Source organism: Stenella coeruleoalba (genome assembly GCF_951394435.1).
Source record: "Stenella coeruleoalba genome assembly, chromosome: 1".
NCBI lineage: Eukaryota > Metazoa > Chordata > Mammalia > Artiodactyla > Delphinidae > Stenella > Stenella coeruleoalba.
This window is the reverse complement of record NC_137169.1, coordinates 123,771,594-123,791,228: the sequence shown is the minus strand read 5'-3', so window position 1 is coordinate 123,791,228 and position 19,635 is coordinate 123,771,594. Positions and strand designations below refer to the sequence as shown.

General features: G+C 42.5%; 1 long non-coding RNA gene across 1 annotated transcript in view; it reads left to right on the top strand.

Annotated features, from left to right (window-relative positions):
* The first annotated feature begins 11,831 nt into the window (after positions 1 to 11,831).
* Positions 11,832 to 19,635, top strand: part of LOC307186525 — a 2,785,769-nt gene continuing 2,777,965 nt past the window's right edge. The window contains exon 1 of the long non-coding RNA XR_013828351.1: positions 11,832 to 11,894. This is a non-coding gene — a long non-coding RNA (uncharacterized lncRNA). The remainder of the gene's footprint in view (positions 11,895 to 19,635) is intronic.

Sequence of the window (19,635 nt, the reverse complement as noted above, 5' to 3'; positions counted from 1 at the left end):
ATTTTCCGCATAGCTAAAGAGATAGAGCAACTTTTCATTTATTTGATATTCAGATTTCCTCCTCTGTGAATTTGCTTCTTGATATATTTTGCCCATTGGGGGGCATTTGTCTTTTTCTTGCTGAATTATAAAAATATTTTTACATATTTTAGATACTAACATTTGCCGATTATATGCACTCAATATCTTCTTCCTGTCTATGACTTGTCTTTTAAATTTTGTTTAAGATGGTTTTTCATTGTATTTAAGTTTATAATTTTAGTGTAGTTATATTTGGCTACCTTTTCCTTAATTAACGGTTTTTTTTTCTTGTGCTTGTCTATGGAATCCTCAAGATTTATTCAGGGTCATACAGAGATTTTCCTTTATTCTCTTCCAGGTGTTTTAGTGGTTTCTTTTGTACATTTAGATATTTAATCTGCCTGGAATTTGTCTTTGCAAGGTGTAAGATAGTGACTTAATTTTCTTCCCAGAAGGATAATTAATTTTCCCAGACTCGTTTCTTGACTAGTTCATACATTCTGTCCTGATTTGTAGGGTCCTCTCTGTCCAGCATCAAGTCTCTGCATGTGCCTGGGGCCTCTTTTGTCCAACTCAAATAGCATGCTGTCTACATTACGATTAATAAGTAGTTAATTAGTAAGTCTTGGTATCTGGTAGAGCAAGCTCTCTGGCTGTGTCTTGGCTTTTGTGATGGTTAATTTTATGTGTCAACTTGACTGGGCCATGGGGTGCCCAGATTAAACATTATTCCTGGGTATGTCCGTGAGGGTGTTTCTGGATAAGATTAACATTTGAATTGGTGAACTCAATAAAGTAGATTGCCCTCCCCAATGTGGACAGTCATCATCTAGTCCACTGAGGGCCTAAATAGAACAAAAAAGCAAAGGAAGGGAGGATTTTTTCCCCTTCCTGCCTGCGTGTTTGAGTTAGGACTTCGGTCTTCTACTGCCCTTGGACTGGGATTTATGCCATCGGTTCCCCTAGTTCCCAGGACTGGAATTAAACCATCAGCGCTTCTGGGCCTCCAGCTTGCAGACAGAAGATCACGTGACTTCTCAGCCTCCATAACTGCATGAGCCAGTTCCCGATTCCACATGATAAATCTTCTTTTGTGTCCCATTGCTTTTGTTTCTCTGGAGAATCCTATTATGGTCTCGTTTCTCTCCTATACAAACACTAGGGTCAGCTTGTCAACCTCTATAGAAAACTCTGTTGGGATTTTAATTTTAATTCCATGGCATTTATAGATTAATATGGGGACAAGTGTCGTCTTCCTAATCTTGTATTTTCTTCATGAACCTGCTATATCTCTGCATATATTCAGATCAAATTTTACATTCTTCAGTACTCTTTTGTAATTTTCTCCATAAAAGGTTTTGCACATCTTGTATAAATTTATTCTTAGGTACTGTAACTATGAAACATACTTTTTGTAGCTATGAAAAATGAGAATGCTGTTTGAAAACATTTTCTAAGTGGTTACTGCTATGTGTAAGAATGCAAAAAATGTTAGTATGTTGGTTTTGTACCCAGCACATTGCCAAACTTTGTTACCAGTCTAAAAGTTTTTTGTAAATTCTCTTGAATTTTCTATGGAGATAAACATATTGTTTATAAATAAGGACTGTTTTATCTCCTTTTAAAATATTCTTAGACATCTTATTTCTTTGCTTATCTAGAACCTCCAATGCGAAATTGACCAATGAGTTTATTCTTTCAATCCTGATGTAAATGGGAATGATTCCAAAGTTTCTGATGAAGTATGATACCTGCTAGAAAGGTTGATAACAGATATAACTTGTCAGGTAAAGGAAATTCTCTTCTATTCCTGGTCTGCTAGAAGCTTTTATCACAATTACTTCTGTTGAATTCTTTTATTAATTGAGAAAAATATAGTTTTTTTGCTCTAGTCTTATGATATAAAACATTAATTGAATTCTAGAAGTTAAAATATTAATTCAGTGCTGGGAAAAACTGTACTTGAAATTATAGACATATATTATAAAGCCATAATCTTTTTGATATAAATAAATTATATCTTTTATATAGTCAAATATAATAATTTTATTCCTTTTCTTATTTTCTTAAGGAAATAATCCTATTTCCTTATTCTATGATAATCTTATTCCTTTTTACTTCTCTCTCTGACTTATGCTTTGAAGGTCCTTCCCCACTTCAGTCAACTATCAACACTTCTCATTATTTTTTGCAATTGTTAAAAGCATTTGCATTTGTTCTTTGTATGACGTGACATCTAACACTTTTCCTCCAGTCAATTATTTTTAACTCTTTGATGAATTATCTCTTGACCACTGGCTTGTGATAATTCCTTTATTATATGTTATCTTCCCATATATATCAGGATTCTTTCTCTACATTTGCTTTGTTTCCATTGATGAATATATCCATTTTCATGCTAGGGTCATGATGTTTCTATTTCTACAGTTTTTTAAAATGTGTGTGTGTGTGTGTGTGTGTGTACACACAAAAAGTAGAGCAATAAAATAATGCATCTTCTTCTAAAGGTAGTATTGAACCAGGATCCACTGACACAATTTTTTTTAATTTGTATTGTGCTTTAATGTCTAGCAGTGCAGCTCAAGTAGTTACTCTTGGGATTGTGTTAAATCAATACGCTAACTTGGACAAAACATGCTTCTATAATATTCATTCTTCTCGCCTGATTGTATGGGTATATATTCATTTACTTTTATGATTTTACATATTTTTTTCTTTGAACTCTCTCAGTAAATTTTGCGACGTTCCTTATATATTCATTTTTAACATTAAGGTTATATCTGGATATTTTGAGGTGGAGCAAAACCTCACGTATTCAATATTTTTTTGTTACTTTGGGGAGGGCGGGAAAGCTTGTTACTTTAATACACGTATCTTCAACCAGCCATTTTACTAAACATCCATAAAGATAACCAGTTTTTAATTATCTCGGGGTTTCTCGATAGGCAATCATATCACCTCCAAATAATACTTTTTGTTTTCTCATTTTCAATAATAATGTTCCTATATCTGTACTACAGTTGTATTAACTGATGCAGTGGTGGAGAGCTCCTTGTTCTCTTTCTGATTTTAATGGGATCCTGCCTCCTAGTTTTGTTATTTGTCCAGTAATGCTGGTGCTTATTAAATGACGTCATTCATGTTTTGTGTGGATCCTCTAGGCAGCTGGTAAGCTCCTTGTGAAGACAGGCCATCCTGTGCCAACACATCTAACACTCTGGATCTGACCTCAGTATCCCCAGGTGCTGATCAAGGAACTTGGTCAGAGCCAGAAAGAATCTGTCTTATGCTGGATTCATAAGAGGCTGGATTGCCTCTTATGCTGGAGGCAATAACAGACTGGGGCTGCTTCTCTCTGGATGTGGCCATGTGTCTAGACACTTCTGCCCTCCCACAAGCCACAAGAAGACCTTGACTAAGCAAAGTGGGTCTTCTAGAAAATTCTGTGCAAAGATACTAATGGCACCTGTTACCCCCTGCAGCATACTTTTTCCCTACTCGCATTACAGTTCTTCACTCAAGTCAGAGCTAGTCATTGTAAAATGCCCAGTCCGATTCTAGGTCTACACAAGACCACTCAAGTTGGGAATCCAAAGGACTCAAGAGCAGTGCCAAGGGCAGGGGCGGGGGTGGGGGTGGGGAGTGGAACGCTCACAAGTCAGGGGGCTTTATTTCCCGCCCTAATCTCCATCAGATCCCCTCCACCTTGCTTATGTGCACCAACAATACTTTCTCAAGATAAGATGAATTCCTTTGCCGACATATCTCTGAGACCCTGCCAACCTTCCAAATAGGTCACTGTTCTTAAGTTCCTCCCAGCGCTGCCGTGGAAAGAACTGAAAATTTGGAGAGGACCACCTTGAGTCATTGCCCTTATGAGAAATTTTCCAGAAAGCCTCTTGAGATGCCAAAAGACCTTGAATTTGCCCTCTTTTCTTGCAAGGATCCTTAGCCGCCCTTGAGCCTGCATTAATAAACTCATATAACATTTTTGGAGTCAACCCAGTGGGACCAAGGAGGGCGTGTGCCGTGAGCTAATCGTATGTGAGGCCATGAGCGGGCTTTGCAGGGACTCAGCCCAAAGTCCATGAGCCAACATGTGTTCCACGAAGTAAGAGGAGGGGAAAGGGACGTGCACAGGCATTTATTCTCCCCTAACCCTCATAATCCTAGCTCCATACTGGACAAAGTGTTTTTACTAGCTCTAAAATCAGACGGAAGTGCCTTCTTGTTAGGTCAATATTCCGAAGACACTGAAAGTTCATGACAGTCCATGGCTTCCGAGGAAGGGGAAAGCAGCTGATCCATCTCCTGGGCAATGACCAGCTGCAAGGCTTTCCTCAATGACAGCAGGGAAGCAATACATCAGGTACTATGAAGTCCCATCCACGAAGCGTTTGTCTCTAGGAAGTGCAGTACTTCAAGTAAAATGGTCATGGACAAGTGAACTTCAGAATGACTTAAACAGCATTTTCATCTGCTTGAACCTGGCTTCTAATGAAAATAGGGGAGTATTAGCCTAATCCAGTCCTCCACTGGGGCCAGCTCAGACGTGCTCTGGAAGATTTGAAAAGAAGCACAGCTGTGGACTCAGGCGTGAATTTCTGATTTACTGGCAGAAAACACCAAGTTCTTTTTAATATCACTCGAGAGAGACAATTCTGTTAAAATCACAGTTTTAAAGGTAGCCTGTAGAACAAGGAAGTGTCAGTTGAATGCATTGATATTTCTCAGTTTAGAAAAGAGTGAATAGTTAAATTTAGCTTATCCAAATAACCCAAAAATGCCCCACCTATTCTTGTTCAAGGAATTTCAATAACTCTAACATAGGGTCAAGCAGTGAGGCTACTCACAGGAGACCCCACGTGGCCATCGTCGGGGCAGGGGTGGTTAATATCTATGCGATCCTCCAGGTGGGATACAGGACTGATGAGAGATTTTAGAACAGATGTTTTCAACCTTGGCTGCACACTGTGTAACAGAGAAGAGCCAAATCTGCCTACATACTGGATCTGTTTCTTTTACTTTAACCTTTGCTTTCCACTGCTTTTGTTCACTAAAAGGATACTGTCTGGACATAGTGGCCTGCCTCGGAACTCTTCCCCTCTGCCTGAATGTTCAACCAAAGTGCCTTTTTTCAGGGAAACATCCAGACCCCGTCCACCTGTGAATGGCTACAGGCAAGAAGAAATGAACACATCCCCTCCCCGAGGCTGGCCGTTCCAGGTGATATTTTCAAAACGTATAGCCTTTTTACTCTACTTCCTCATCTCCTCCCGCTCTGTGTGCTATAGAAGAAACTGGCATCCTGACCCCATAAGATGGTTTTTCAGAGACTCTAGTCTGCCATTTTCTCGGTCTGCCGACTCTCCGAATAAAGTCTTCTTCCTTGCATCAACACCTCGTCTACGATTTATTGGCCTGTCTTGCTGGGAGCAGAGTGAGCTTGGACTCGGTAACAATTGGACTCACCTGAGGAGTTTTAAAATACTGACATTGGGGTCCCGCCCGCAGAGATCGTAATTTAATTGGTCTGGGGCGTGGCCAGAGTGCCAAGAGTTTAAAAAGCTCCCCAGGTGATTGTGATGCACAGCTACAGTTGAGAAGCGATGATTAGAGCGGGGCTCGCCAGCCTGTTTTTACAAATAAAGATTTTTTTGGAACATAGCCACCCTTCATGTATATAGCCCCTGTGGCTGCTTTCCTGCCACGATGGCAGAGTTGAGTAGGTGCAACAGAGGCCTTAAAACCTGCAATGACAAACGTATTTACTACTTGGTCCTTTACAGAAAACGTCTGCAGAGCCGCTTTGAAGAGAAACTTCAGGAGGACATTCAGTATCTGTGAAAAGTGACAGAGACAAAATATTCAGAGGACATAAATATTAAGGGACGACAAAGGTAAATGAGTCTTCACAGCTGTGCCTGTTTTCCTTGGCCTGGAGAGGCAAGATGGAGATCAGGAAGAAGGAAAGGCCAGGCAGGTTTATGCTGCAGAAGCAGGAGCTGTTTTTAGGAAGAAACCTGAAAGGAAAAGGCTGTGAGGCAGAGACGAGCCAGGGAGCTTCAGGTAAGAGTCTAAAAGGTTTTGAGGGTGGAGAGTGGGGGTCGGAGGTGGAGCTGAAGCTGTCACCCTGTACGAGTGGCACTGCAGAGGTGGACGTCTCTGGTGATCTTTAGAAATTTGGCTGTGTGTTCTGAATCATAATGCCCTTAGGCTGAGACTTCTATAAAGTTACATATGTTTTCCATGCTTTTTTTTAAACATGTTTATTGGATTATAACTGCTTTACAATGGTGTGTTAGTTTCTGCTTTATAACAAAGTGAATCAGTTATACTTGCATGCTTTTTAAAATGTTAGTTTTGGTTGTTTTGCAATGTGACTCTGTACTATGACTGGTCCCAATGGAAGCCAGAAGTATTTGTGTCACAGGATGAATGTGTCTTAAAACCATCCATCTTCAACAGCCTTGTAGCAGCTGGAATAGAACATCTAGAGAGTCACCAGCAGGAAAGTAAAGAAGGAGTAAGATGGGAGAGGTAAAAGCTTGCAGAAGAGCAATGTAACATCACTGGGTCAGTTTTCCCAACTCTGAGCTCTAAGTAACTCTGATAGGACACGTGTAAAGGAGCATCTGCTCTGCTCCTGGTCACTGGAATCCAAGACCATTTTATTCATGCATCTCCAACTTACTGTGAGGACTGGAACACCAGCACTTTAAGTGATTGTCCAAACCAACATTATCGCCTAAGTCATCGTCTTTTAGATCTTAGATTTCCGTCACTCAGAATCAAAGCTTTTAAAAGGTGGAGGACAGGAATTGGAATGAATACAAATCCTTGCCCCTGGAGAAGGCTTCCTAGAATTACCAGCAAATACTCCACTCTTTCCCTGGTTTGTCAGTTCTCCCAACAAGAGAGAAATGGCTTAGGAACCTGCATTCCTCAAGACCCTGAATGATCGGGCACATATGGAGGTGACCTAGGATAATGTGAATCACGGGGTTGTCAGCCTTAGACCAAGGGATCAGGTCAGATGTCAGAGGCAGGAAGCAAATCTGGGCTTCCAGCATCTTGGACAACCAACATGAGCTGGGTGTTTATCTCTAATTCAGAAACCAATCATCATTATTATCATTTATTCATCATCATCCTATCATATTCATCATCATCATTATCATATTCCTACAGGCTGAACCCTGAGAGCATCTAACTCAAAAGACTATTGAAATAAAATATCCATAGGAAATGTGCCTGCCTGTGGTATATTTCAAAAGTAGAATCCTTCAGTTTCAGCCCTTCTCCCATTTCTGTCTATGCTTATCTCTCTATACACGCTTATCATATTGTTTCATAAATATTTCATTTTTGGATGGAGTGTCCTATAAATATCAATTAAGTCCATCTTGTTTAATGTACCATTTAAAGCTTGTGTTTCCTTATTTATTTTCATTTTGGATGATCTGTCCATTGGTGAAAGTGGGCTGTTAAAGTTCCCTACTATGAATGTGTTACTGTCGATTTCCCCTTTTATGGCTGTTAGTATTTGCCTTATGTATTGAGGTGCTACTATGCTGGGTGCATAAATATTTACAATTGTTATATCTTCTTCTTGGATCGATCCCTTGATCATTATGTAGTATCCTTCTTTGTCTCTTCTAATAGTCTTTATTTTAAAGTCTGTTTTGTCTGATATGAGAATTGCTACTCCAGCTTTCTTCTGGTTTCCATTTGCATGGAATATCTTTTTCCATTCCCTCACTTTCAGTCTGTATGTGTCTCTAGGTCTGAATTGGGTCTCTTGTAGACAGCATATAGAAGGGTCTTGTTTTTGTATCCATTCAGCCAATCTGTGTCTTTTGGTGGGAACATTTAGTCCATTTTCATTTAAGGTAATTATCAATATATATGTTCCTATTCCCATTTTCTAAATTGTTTTGAGTTCGTTATTGTAGGTCTTTTCCTTCTCTTGTGTTTCTTGCCTAGAGAAGATCCTTTAGCATTTGTTGTAAAGCTGGTTTGGTGGTGCTGAACTCTCTCAGCTTTTGCTTGTCTGTAAAGGTTTTAATTTCTCCATCAAATCTGAATGAGATCCTTGCTGGGTAGAGTAGTCTTGGCTGCAGGTTTTTCTCCTTCATCACTTTCAGTATGTCCTGCCAGTTCCTTCTGGCTTGTAGGGTTTCTGCTGAGAGATCAGCTGTTAACCTTATGGGGATTCCCTTGTGTGTTATTTGTTGTTTTTCCCTTGCCGCTTTTAACATGCTTTCTTTGTATTTAATTTTTAACAGTTTGATTAATATGTGTCTTGGCGTATTTCTCCTTGTATTTATCCTGTATGGGACTCTCTGTGCTTCCTGGACTTGATTAACTATTTCCTTTCCCATATTAGGGAAGTTTTCAACTATAATCTCTTCAAATATTTTCTCAGTCCCTTTCTTTTTCTCTTCTTCTTCTGGAACCCCTATAATTCGAATGTTGGTGCATTTAACGTTGTCCCAGAGGTCTCTGAGAGTGTCCTCAGTTCTTTTCATTCTTTTTTCTTTATTCTGCTCTGCAGTACTTATTTCCACTATTTTATCTTCCAGTCACTTATCCGTTCTTCTGCCTCAGTTATTCTGCTATTGATCCCATCTAGAGTACTTTTAATTTCATTTATTTTGTTGTTCATCGTTGCTTGTTTCATCTTTATTTCTTCTAGGTCCTTGTTAACTGTTTCTTGCATTTTGTCCATTCTATTTCCAAGATTTCGGATCATATTTACTATCATTATTCTGAATTCTTTTTCAGGTAGACTGCCTATTTCCTCTTCATTTGTTAGGTCTGGTGCATTTTTATCTTGCTCCTTTGTCTGCTGTGTGTTTTTCTGTCGTCTCATTTTGCTTATCTCACTGTGTTTGGGGTCTCCTTTTTACAGGCTGCAGGTTCATAGTTCCCGTTGTTTTTGGTGTCTGTCTCCAGTGGCTAAGGTTGGTTCAGTGGGTTGTGTAGGCTTCCTGGTGGAGCGGACTAGTGTCTGTGTTGTGGTGGATGAGGCTGGATCTTGTCTCTCTAGTGGGCAGGTTCATGTCTGGTGGTGTGTTTTGGGGTGTCTGTGGACTTATTATGATTTTAGGCAGCCTCTCTGCTAATGGGTGGCGTTGTGTTCCTCTTTTGCTAGTTGTTTGGCATAGGTTGTCCAGCACTGTAGCTTGCTGGTCGTTGAGTGAAGCTGGGTGCTGGTGTTAAGATGGAGGTCTCTGGGAGATTTTCCCATTTGATATTATGTGGAGCTGGGAGGTCTCTTGTTGACCAGTGTCCTGAAGTTGGGTCTCCCACCTCAGAGGCAGAGCCCTGACTCCTGGCTGGAGCACCAAGAGCCTTTCAACCACATGGCTCAGAATAAAAAGGAGAAAAAGTAGAGAGAATTACTAGAAGTATGAAGAAAGCAAGAAAGAAAGGAGGGAAGGAAGGAAGGAAGGAAAGAAGGAAGGAAGGAAGGAAGAAAGAAATATGCAGAGAAGGAAATAAGGCAAGAAGGAAAGAAAGGAGGGAGGGAGGAAGGAGGGAAGGAGGGAAGGAATGAAAAAAGACAGAAAGAAAGAAGATACAGTAAAATAAAATAAAGTATAATAAAGTTATTGAATTAAAAAATAATTATTTAGAAGAGAAAAAAAGGAAATGGATAGAACCTTAGGACAAATGTTGGAAGCAAAGCTATACAGACAAAATCTTACACATAAGCATATACATACACCCTCACAAAAAGAGGTAAAGGGGAAAAAATCATAAATCTTTCTCTCAGAGACCAAGTCCTCAATTTGGGATGATTTGTTGTCTAAAGGAGGAAAGGAAGGAAGGAAGGAAGGAAGGAAGGAAGGAAGGAAAGAAAGAAAGAAAGAAAGAAAGAAAGAAAGAAAGAAAGAAAGAAAGAAAGAAAGAAAGAAAGAAAGAAAGAAAGAAAGAAGGTAAAGTATAATAAAGTTATTAAAATTAAAATTATTAAGAAAAAAGATAAAAAAAAAAACATGGACGGATAGAACCCTAGGACAAATGGTGGAAGCAAAGCTATACAGACAAGTTCTCACACAGACGCATACACATACACATTCACAAAAAGAGGAAAAGGGGAAAAAATCATACATCTTGCTCTCGAAGCCCACCTCCTCAATTTGGGATGATTCGTTGTCTATTCATGTATTCCACAGATGTAGGTACATCAAGTTGATTGTGGAGCTTTAATCCGCTGTTTCTGAGGCTGCTGGGAGAGATTTCCCTTTCTCTTCTTTGTTCTCACAGTTCGCAGGGGCTCAGCATAGGATTTGGCTCTGCCTCTGCGTGTAGGTCGCTGGAGGGTGTCTGTGTTTTGCTCAGACAGGACGGGGTTAAAGGAGACGCTGATTCGGGGGTTCTGGTGCACTCAGGCCGGGGGGAGGGAGGGGCACTGCATGCGGTGCGGGTCTGCGGCGGCAGAGACCGGCGTGACGTTGCACCAGCCTGAGGCCCGCCATGCGTTCTCCCAGGAAAGTTGTCCCTGGATCCCGGGAACCTGGCAGTGGCGGGCTGCACAGGCTCCCCGGAAGAGAGATGTGGATAGTGACCTGTGCTCGCACACAGGACCCTTGGTGGCGGCAGCAGCAGGCTTAGCGTCTCCCGCCCGTCTCTGGGGTAGGTGCTTTTAGCTGCGGCTCGCGCCCGGCTCTGGGGTCCGCGCTTTTGCCGCAGCTGGCGCCTGTCTCTGGAGTTCCTTTAAGCGGTGCTCTTAAGCCCCTCTCCTAGTGCACCAGGAAAAAAGAGGGAAGAAAAAGTCTCTTGCCTCTTCGGCAGGTGCAGGCTTTACCCTGGACTCCCTCCCAGCTAGCCGTGGTGAACTAACCCCTTCACGATATGTTCAAGCTGCAAACACCAGTCCTCTCCCTGTGCTCCGACTGAAACCCGAGCCTCAGCTCGCAGCCCCGCCCGCCCCAGCGGGTGAGCAGACAAGCCTCTTGGGCTGGTGAGTGCCAGTCGGCACCAAACCTCTGTGCGGGAATCTCCCCGCTTTGCCCTCTACACCCCTGTTGCTATGCACTCCTCTGCGGCTCCGAAGCTACCCCCTCCACCTCCCGCAGTCTCCACCCACGAAGGGGCTTCCTAGTGTGTGGAAACTTTTCCACCTTCACAGCTACCTCCCACTGGTGCAGGTGACATCCCTATTCTTTTGTCTCTGTTTTTTGTTTTTTTCTTTTGCCCTACCCAGGTACGTGGGGAGTTTCTTGCCTTTGAGGAGGTCTGAGGTCTTCTGCCAGCATTCAACAGGAGTTCTGTAGGAGTTGTTCCACGTGTAGATGTAATTGTGGTGTACCTGTGGGGAGGAAGGTGATCGCCGCGTCTAACTCTTCCACTATCTTCCACAGGTACCCCTTTGAAATTTCTTTTTATAATGGGATTTAGCTGATTTTCACTGCTGCATTTATGCCGCTGTACACGCACTTGATTCTCTTATGGAGACATACAAATACATAGGTTTTAAGCTTCTAACTAGTCACGTATATTGCTATGCGTTGAATATGGGGTGTTGAGTCCATTTCACTGAGCAAGGAGTAGCTCTTGTCTATTACATATTTGGCTTATGGAACGGTACCTGTGCGAATTTCAATCTCTGGTTTTATGCAGTACCCCAATTCACCTTTCCCCTTAAGCAAGCATAAGTTGGTTTTCTAAATTTGAGACCCTGTTCTGTTTTGTAATTCAGTTCCTGTGTAGCCAAGTTTACATTCCGTGTATTAGTGATATCTTATGATGTTTCTTTTTCTGTGTGACTTATTTCAGTTAGAATCATCATACCTGAATCCACTCATTATGCTGCTACGGGCCTGATGACATAGATTTCATTGCTGAGTGATATTGCATTGTACGTAAGTACCACAACTTCTTTATCCATTTTTCACTTTCTGTGATATTGAACTTGTCCCGTAAACGAGGTTCTTGTAAACAGAGCCGTCCCAAACTTTGGGGTGGCTGTGTCTTTTTGATTTTAATTTCCCTAAGCTATAGGACCATAAGTGGAAGTGCCCTAGGCTCCGTTGCTTTGTGTTTTAGATGTTTCAGGAAACACCATACACTTCTCCCGAGTGGCTGTTGGCAATTTACATCTCGCCCATCAGCATAACAAGGCTCCCAGTTCTCCATGGCCTGTCCTGCCTTTCTGGATTTTACACTTTTTTCAGATGACACTTTTGACCGGGGGGAAGTGAGACTTCATTGTAGTGCAGATTTCCTTTGCAAGCTTGCTTGGTTGGCCAAAAAGGGCGTATGCGTTTTTTCCTGAATATATTCAGGAAAAAACGCATACGCCCTTTTTGGCCAAGTGCATCATTGTGGACGTTCTGCCTCTTTTCCTATGCTTTCAATGCAATTCCAGTCTACCTCCTGAAATCGGTTTCCTGCAATTCTGCCCTGCTTTCAAGTCCTCTTGGCAACCTTACTTCAGCATATTTTTGGACGATAGCTGTCATTTATAACTCTGCAGGTTTGTGAATTACAGTGCCCCTGAGCTCCTTTCCTCAACTCGCTTTCTTGTGAGCTGGCCGCAACACCGCAGGATTGCTTCAGGCCCTAATCTGGTTCAAGCACGGCACGCTGAGCCTTTGGCTAATTCCTCTTCTTGGTGGGAAATGAGAGTTAAATTTGCCCGTCCAGACACCTCCAGCTAGTCTCTCATTGGTTCTCCCTATTCCTGTTCATCTTCCACAGAAATTGCAAACTGGGCCAAACAGGAGGTTAAAGGCACTGACTCTCCAAGTCGGGAGAGTTTTAGTAAAGCGTCTGGAATGTTGCACCCGAGTACCAGGAGACGATAAATGAGACATATTTGAACATGTCTCTCGATCACACGGTTGATCATACTCTGGGTTCCAGATGCATGTTTTAGCTGAAGGAAGAATCCCTTAAACCTGGAGATTTGAGACCCGTGGAATGGGTACCATGCAATGTGACTTCAAAGGGTCGTCATTTGCTCACCGAACCTCTCCAATCCTATCACTGCTCCGTTTATGCCCCTCTACACACGCTTAATTCTCTTTCGGAGACATGGCAATCCATAGGTTTTAAGATACTTACTAGTCAGGTACATTCTTAGGCGTTTAATATGGGGTGTTGAGTGCATTTCGTTGATCAAGGAGTAGCTCTTCTCTATTACATATTTGATTAAGGAACTTTATCTGTGCTCACTTCAATCTCTGGTTTTATGCAGCACCCCAACTCACCTTTCCCCTTAAGCAAGCATAAGTTGGTTTTCTAAATTTGAGACCCTGTTCTGTTTTGTAATTCAGTTCCTGTGTAGCCAAGTTTACATTCCGTGTATTAGTGATATCTTATGATGTTTCTTTTTCTGTGTGACTTATTTCAGTTAGAATCATCGTACCTGAATCCACTCATTATGCTGCTATGGGCCTGATGACATAGATTTCATTGCTGAGTGATATTGCTTTGTAAGTAAGTACCACAAGTTCTTTATCCATTTTTCACTTTCTGTGATATTGAACTTGTACGGTAAACGCGGTTCTTGTAAACAGAGGCGTCCCAAACTTTGGGGTGGCTGTGTCTTTTTGATTTTAATTTCCCTAAGCTATAGGACCATAAGTGGAAGTGCCCTAGGCTCTGTTGCTTTGTTTTTTAGATGTTTCAGGAAACACCATACACTTCTCCCGAGTGTCTGTTGGCAATTTACATCCCGCCCATCAGCATAAAAGGCTCCCAGTTCTCCATGGCCTGTCCTGCCTTTCTGGATTTTACCCTTTTTTCAGATGGCCCTTTTGACCGGGGGGAAGTGAGACTTCATTGTAGTGCATATTTCCTTTGCAAGCTTGCTTGGTTGGCCAAAAAGGGCGTATGCGTTTTTTCCTGAATATATTCAGGAAAAAACGCATACGCCCTTTTTGGCCAAGTGCATCATTGTGGACGTTCTGCCTCTTTTCCTATGCTTTCAATGCAATTCCAGTCTACCTCCTGAAATCGGTTTCCTGCAATTCTGCCCCGCTTTCAAGTCCTCTTGGCAGCCTTACTTCAGTATATTTTTGGACGATAGCTGTCATTTATAACTCTGCAGGTTTGTGAATTACAGTGCCCCTGAGCTCCTTTCTTCAACTCGCTTTCTTGTGAGCTGGCCGCAACACCGCAGGATGGCTTCAGGCCCTAATCTGGTTCCGGCACGGCACGCTGAGCCTTTGGTTAATTCCTCTTCCTGGTGGGAAATGAGAGTTAAATTTGCCCGTCCAGACACCTCCAGCTAGTCTCTCATTGGTTCTCGCTATTCCTGTTCATCTTCCGCAGAAATTGCAAACTGGGCCAAACAGGAGGTTAAAGGGACTGACTCTCCAAGTGGGGAGAGTGTTAGTAAAGCGTCTGGAATGTTGCACCCGAGTACCAGGGTACGAAACCTGAGACATATTTGAACACGTCTCCCGATCACATGGTTGATCATACTCTAGGTTCCACATGCATGTTTTAGCTGAAGGAAGAATACCTTAAACGTGGGTAGTTGAAACCCGTGGAATGGGTACCATGCAATATGACTTCAAAGGGTCTTCATTTGCTCACCGAACCTCTCCAATCCTGTCACTGCTGCGTTTATGCCCCTGTACACACGCTTGATTCTCTTTCGGAGACATAGCAATCCATAGGTTTTAAGATACTTACTAGTCAGGTACATTCTTAGGCGTTTAATATGCGGTGTTGAGTCCATTTCGTTGAGCAAGGAGTAGCTCTTGTCTATTCCATATTTGGCTTAAGGAACTTTATCTGTGCTCATTTCAATCTCTGGTTTTATGCAGCACCCCAACTCACCTTTCCCCTTAAGCAAGCATAAGTTGGTTTTCTAAATTTGAGACCCTGTTCTGTTTTGGAATTCAGTTCCTGTGTAGCCAAGTTTACATTCCGTGTACTAGTGATATCTTATGATGTTTCTTTTTCTGTGTGACTTATTTCAGTTAGAATCATCGTACCTGAATCCACTCATTATGCTGCTACGGGCCTGATGATACAGATTTCATTGCTGAGTGATACTGCATTGTACGTAAGTACCACAAGTTCTTTATCCATTTTTCACTTTCTGCGATGTTGAACTTGTACTGTAAACGAGGTTCTTGTAAACAGAGCCCTTCCAAACTTTGGGGTGGCTGTGTCTTTTTGATTTTAATTTCCCTAAGCTATAGGACCATAAGTGGAAGTGCCCTAGGCTCTGTTGCTTTGTTTTTTAGATGTTTCAGGAAACACCATACACTTCTCCCGAGTGTCTGTTGGCAATTTACATCCCGCCCATCAGCATAACAAGGCTCCCAGTTCTCCATGGCCTGTCCTGCCTTTCTGGATTTTACACTTTTTTCAGATGGCCCTTTTGACCGGGGGGAAGTGAGACTTCATTGTAGTGCAGATTTCCTTTGCATGATTGCTTGGTTGGCCAGAAAGGGCGTATGCGTTTTTTCCTGAATATATTCAGGAAAAAACGCATACGCCCTTTTTGGCCAAGTGCATCATTGTGGACGTTTTGCCTCTTTTCCTATGCTTTCAATGCAATTCCAGTCTACCTCCTGAAATCGGTTTCCTGCAATTCTGCCCCGCTTTCAAGTCCTCTTGGCAGCCTTACTTCAGTATATTTTTGGACGATAGCTGTCATTTATAACTCTGCAGGTTTGTGAATTACAGTGCCCCTGAGCTCCTTTCTTCAACTCGCTTTCTTGTGAGCTGGCCGCAACACCGCAGGATGGCTTCAGGCCCTAATCTGGTTCCGGCGCGGCATGCTGAGCCTTTGGTTATTTCCTCTTCCTGGTGGGAAATGAGAGTTAAATTTGCCCGTCCAGACACCTCCAGCTAGTCTCTCATTGGTTTTCCCTATTCCTGTTCATCTTCCGCAGAAATTGCAAACTGGGCCAAACAGGAGGTTAAAGGCGCTGACTCTCCAAGTGGGGAGAGTGTTAGTAAAGCATCTGGAATGTTGCACCCGAGTACCAAGGGAGGAAAACTGAGACATATTTGAACACGTCTCCCGTTCACACGGTTGATCATACTCTGGGTTCCACATGAATGATTTAGCTGAAGGAAGAATACCTTAAACCTGGAGAGTTGAGACCCGTGGAATGGGTACCATGCAATATGACTTCAAAGGGTCTTTATTTGCTCACTGAACCTCTCCAATCCTATCACTGCTGCGTTTATGCCCCCGTACACACGCTTGATTCTCTTTTGGAGACATAGCAATCCATAGGTTTTAAGATACTTACTAGTCAGGTACATTCTTAGGCGTTTAATATGGGGTGTTGAGTCCATTTCGTTGAGCAAGGAGTAGCACTTGTTTATTCCATATTTGGCTTAAGGAACTTTATCTGTGCTCATTTCAATCTCTGGTTTTATGCAGCACCCCAACTCACCTTTCCCCTTAATCAAGCATAAGTTGGTTTTCTAAATTTGAGACCCTGTTCTGTTTTGGAATTCAGTTCCTGTGTAGCCAAGTTTACATTCCGTGTATTAGTGATATCTTATGATGTTTCTTTTTCTGTGTGACTTATTTCAGTTAGAATCATCGTACCTGAATCCACTCATTATGCTGCTACGGGCCTGATGATATAGATTTCATTGCTGAGTGATACTGCATTGTACGTAAGTACCACAAGTTCTTTATCCATTTTTCACTTTCTGCGATGTTGAACTTGTACTGTAAACGAGGTTCTTGTAAACAGAGGCGTTCCAAACTTTGGGGAGGCTGTGTCTTTTTGATTTTAATTTCCCTAAGCTATAGGACCATAAGTGGAAGTGCCCTAGGCTCTGTTGCTTTGTTTTTTAGATGTTTCAGGAAACACCATACACTTCTCCCGAGTGTCTGTTGGCAATTTACATCCCGCCCATCAGCATAACAAGGCTCCCAGTTCTCCATGGCCTGTCCTGCCTTTCTGGATTTTACACTTTTTTCAGATGGCCCTTTTGACCGGGGGGAAGTGAGACTTCATTGTAGTGCAGATTTCCTTTGCAAGTTTGCTTGGTTGGCCAAAAAGGGCGTATGCGTTTTTTCCTGAATATATTCAGGAAAAAACGCATACGCCCTTTTTGGCCAAGTGCATCATTGTGGACGTTCTGCCTCTTTTCCTATGCTTTCAATGCAATTCCAGTCTACTTCCTGAAATCGGTTTCCTGCAATTCTGCCCCGCTTTCAAGTCCTCTTGGTAGCCTTAGTTCAGTATATTTTTGGACGATAGCTGTCATTTATAACTCTGCAGGTTTGTGAATTACAGTGCCCCTGAGCTCCTTTCTTCAACTCGCTTTCTTGTGAGCTGGCCGCAACACCGCAGGATGGCTTCAGGCCCTAATCTGGTTCCGGCACGGCACGCTGAGCCTTTGGTTAATTCCTCTTCCTGGTGGGAAATGAGAGTTAAATTTGCCCGTCCAGACACCTCCAGCTAGTCTCTCATTGGTTCTCGCTATTCCTGTTCATCTTCCGCAGAAATTGCAAACTGGGCCAAACAGGAGGTTAAAGGGACTGACTCTCCAAGTGGGGAGAGTGTTAGTAAAGCGTCTGGAATGTTGCACCCGAGTACCAGGGTACGAAACCTGAGACATATTTGAACACGTCTCCCGATCACATGGTTGATCATACTCTAGGTTCCACATGCATGTTTTAGCTGAAGGAAGAATACCTTAAACGTGGGTAGTTGAAACCCGTGGAATGGGTACCATGCAATATGACTTCAAAGGGTCTTCATTTGCTCACCGAACCTCTCCAATCCTGTCACTGCTGCGTTTATGCCCCTGTACACACGCTTGATTCTCTTTCGGAGACATAGCAATCCATAGGTTTTAAGATACTTACTAGTCAGGTACATTCTTAGGCGTTTAATATGCGGTGTTGAGTCCATTTCGTTGAGCAAGGAGTAGCTCTTGTCTATTCCATATTTGGCTTAAGGAACTTTATCTGTGCTCATTTCAATCTCTGGTTTTATGCAGCACCCCAACTCACCTTTCCCCTTAAGCAAGCATAAGTTGGTTTTCTAAATTTGAGACCCTGTTCTGTTTTGGAATTCAGTTCCTGTGTAGCCAAGTTTACATTCCGTGTACTAGTGATATCTTATGATGTTTCTTTTTCTGTGTGACTTATTTCAGTTAGAATCATCGTACCTGAATCCACTCATTATGCTGCTACGGGCCTGATGATACAGATTTCATTGCTGAGTGATACTGCATTGTACGTAAGTACCACAAGTTCTTTATCCATTTTTCACTTTCTGCGATGTTGAACTTGTACTGTAAACGAGGTTCTTGTAAAGAGAGCCATTCCAAACTTTGGGGAGGCTGTGTCTTTTTGATTTTAATTTCCCTAAGCTATAGGACCATAAGTGGAAGTGCCCTAGGCTCTGTTGCTTTGTTTTTTAGATGTTTCAGGAAACACCATACACTTCTCCCGAGTGTCTGTTGGCAATTTACATCCCGCCCATCAGCATAACAAGGCTCCCAGTTCTCCATGGCCTGTCCTGCCTTTCTGGATTTTACACTTTTTTCAGATGGCCCTTTTGACCGGGGGGAAGTGAGACTTCATTGTAGTGCAGATTTCCTTTGCAAGCTTGCTTGGTTGGCCAAAAAGGGCGTATGCGTTTTTTCCTGAATATATTCAGGAAAAAACGCATACGCCCTTTTTGGCCAAGTGCATCATTGTGGACGTTCTGCCTCTTTTCCTATGCTTTCAATGCAATTCCAGTCTACCTCCTGAAATCGGTTTCCTGCAATTCTGCCCCGCTTTCAAGTCCTCTTGGCAGCCTTACTTCAGTATATTTTTGGAGGATAGCTGTCATTTATAACTCTGCAGGTTTGTGAATTACAGTGCCCCTGAGCTCCTTTCTTCAACTCGCTTTCTTGTGAGCTGGCCGCAACACCGCAGGATGGCTTCAGGCCCTAATCTGGTTCGGGCACGGCACGCTGAGCCTTTGGTTATTTCCTCTTCCTGGTGGGAAATGAGAGTTAAATTTGCCCGTCCAGACACCTCCAGCTAGTCTCTCATTGGTTCTCCCTATTCCTGTTCATCTTCCGCAGAAATTGCAAACTGGGCCAAACAGGAGGTTAAAGGGACTGACTCTCCAAGTCGGGAGAGTGTTAGTAAAGCATCTGGAATGTTGCACCCGAGTACCAGGGTACGAAAACTGAGACATATTTGAACACGTCTCCCGATCACATGGTTGATCATACTCTAGGTTCCACATGCATGTTTTAGCTGAAGGAAGAATACCTTAAACCTGGGTAGTTGAAACCCGTGGAATGGGTACCATGCAATATGACTTCAAAGGGTCTTCATTTGCTCACCGAACCTCTCCAATCCTATCACTGCTGCGTTTATGCCCCTGTACACATGCTTGATTCTCTTTCGGAGACATAGCAATCCATAGGTTTTAAGATACTTACTAGTCAGGTACATTCTTAGGCGTTTAATATGCGGTGTTGAGTCCATTTCGTTGAGCAAGGAGTAGCTCTTGTCTATTCCATATTTGGCTTAAGGAACTTTATCTGTGCTCATTTCTATCTCTGGTTTTATGCAGCACCCCAACTCACCTTTCCCCTTAAGCAAGCATAAGTTGGTTTTCTAAATTTGAGACCCTGTTCTGTTTTGGAATTCAGTTCCTG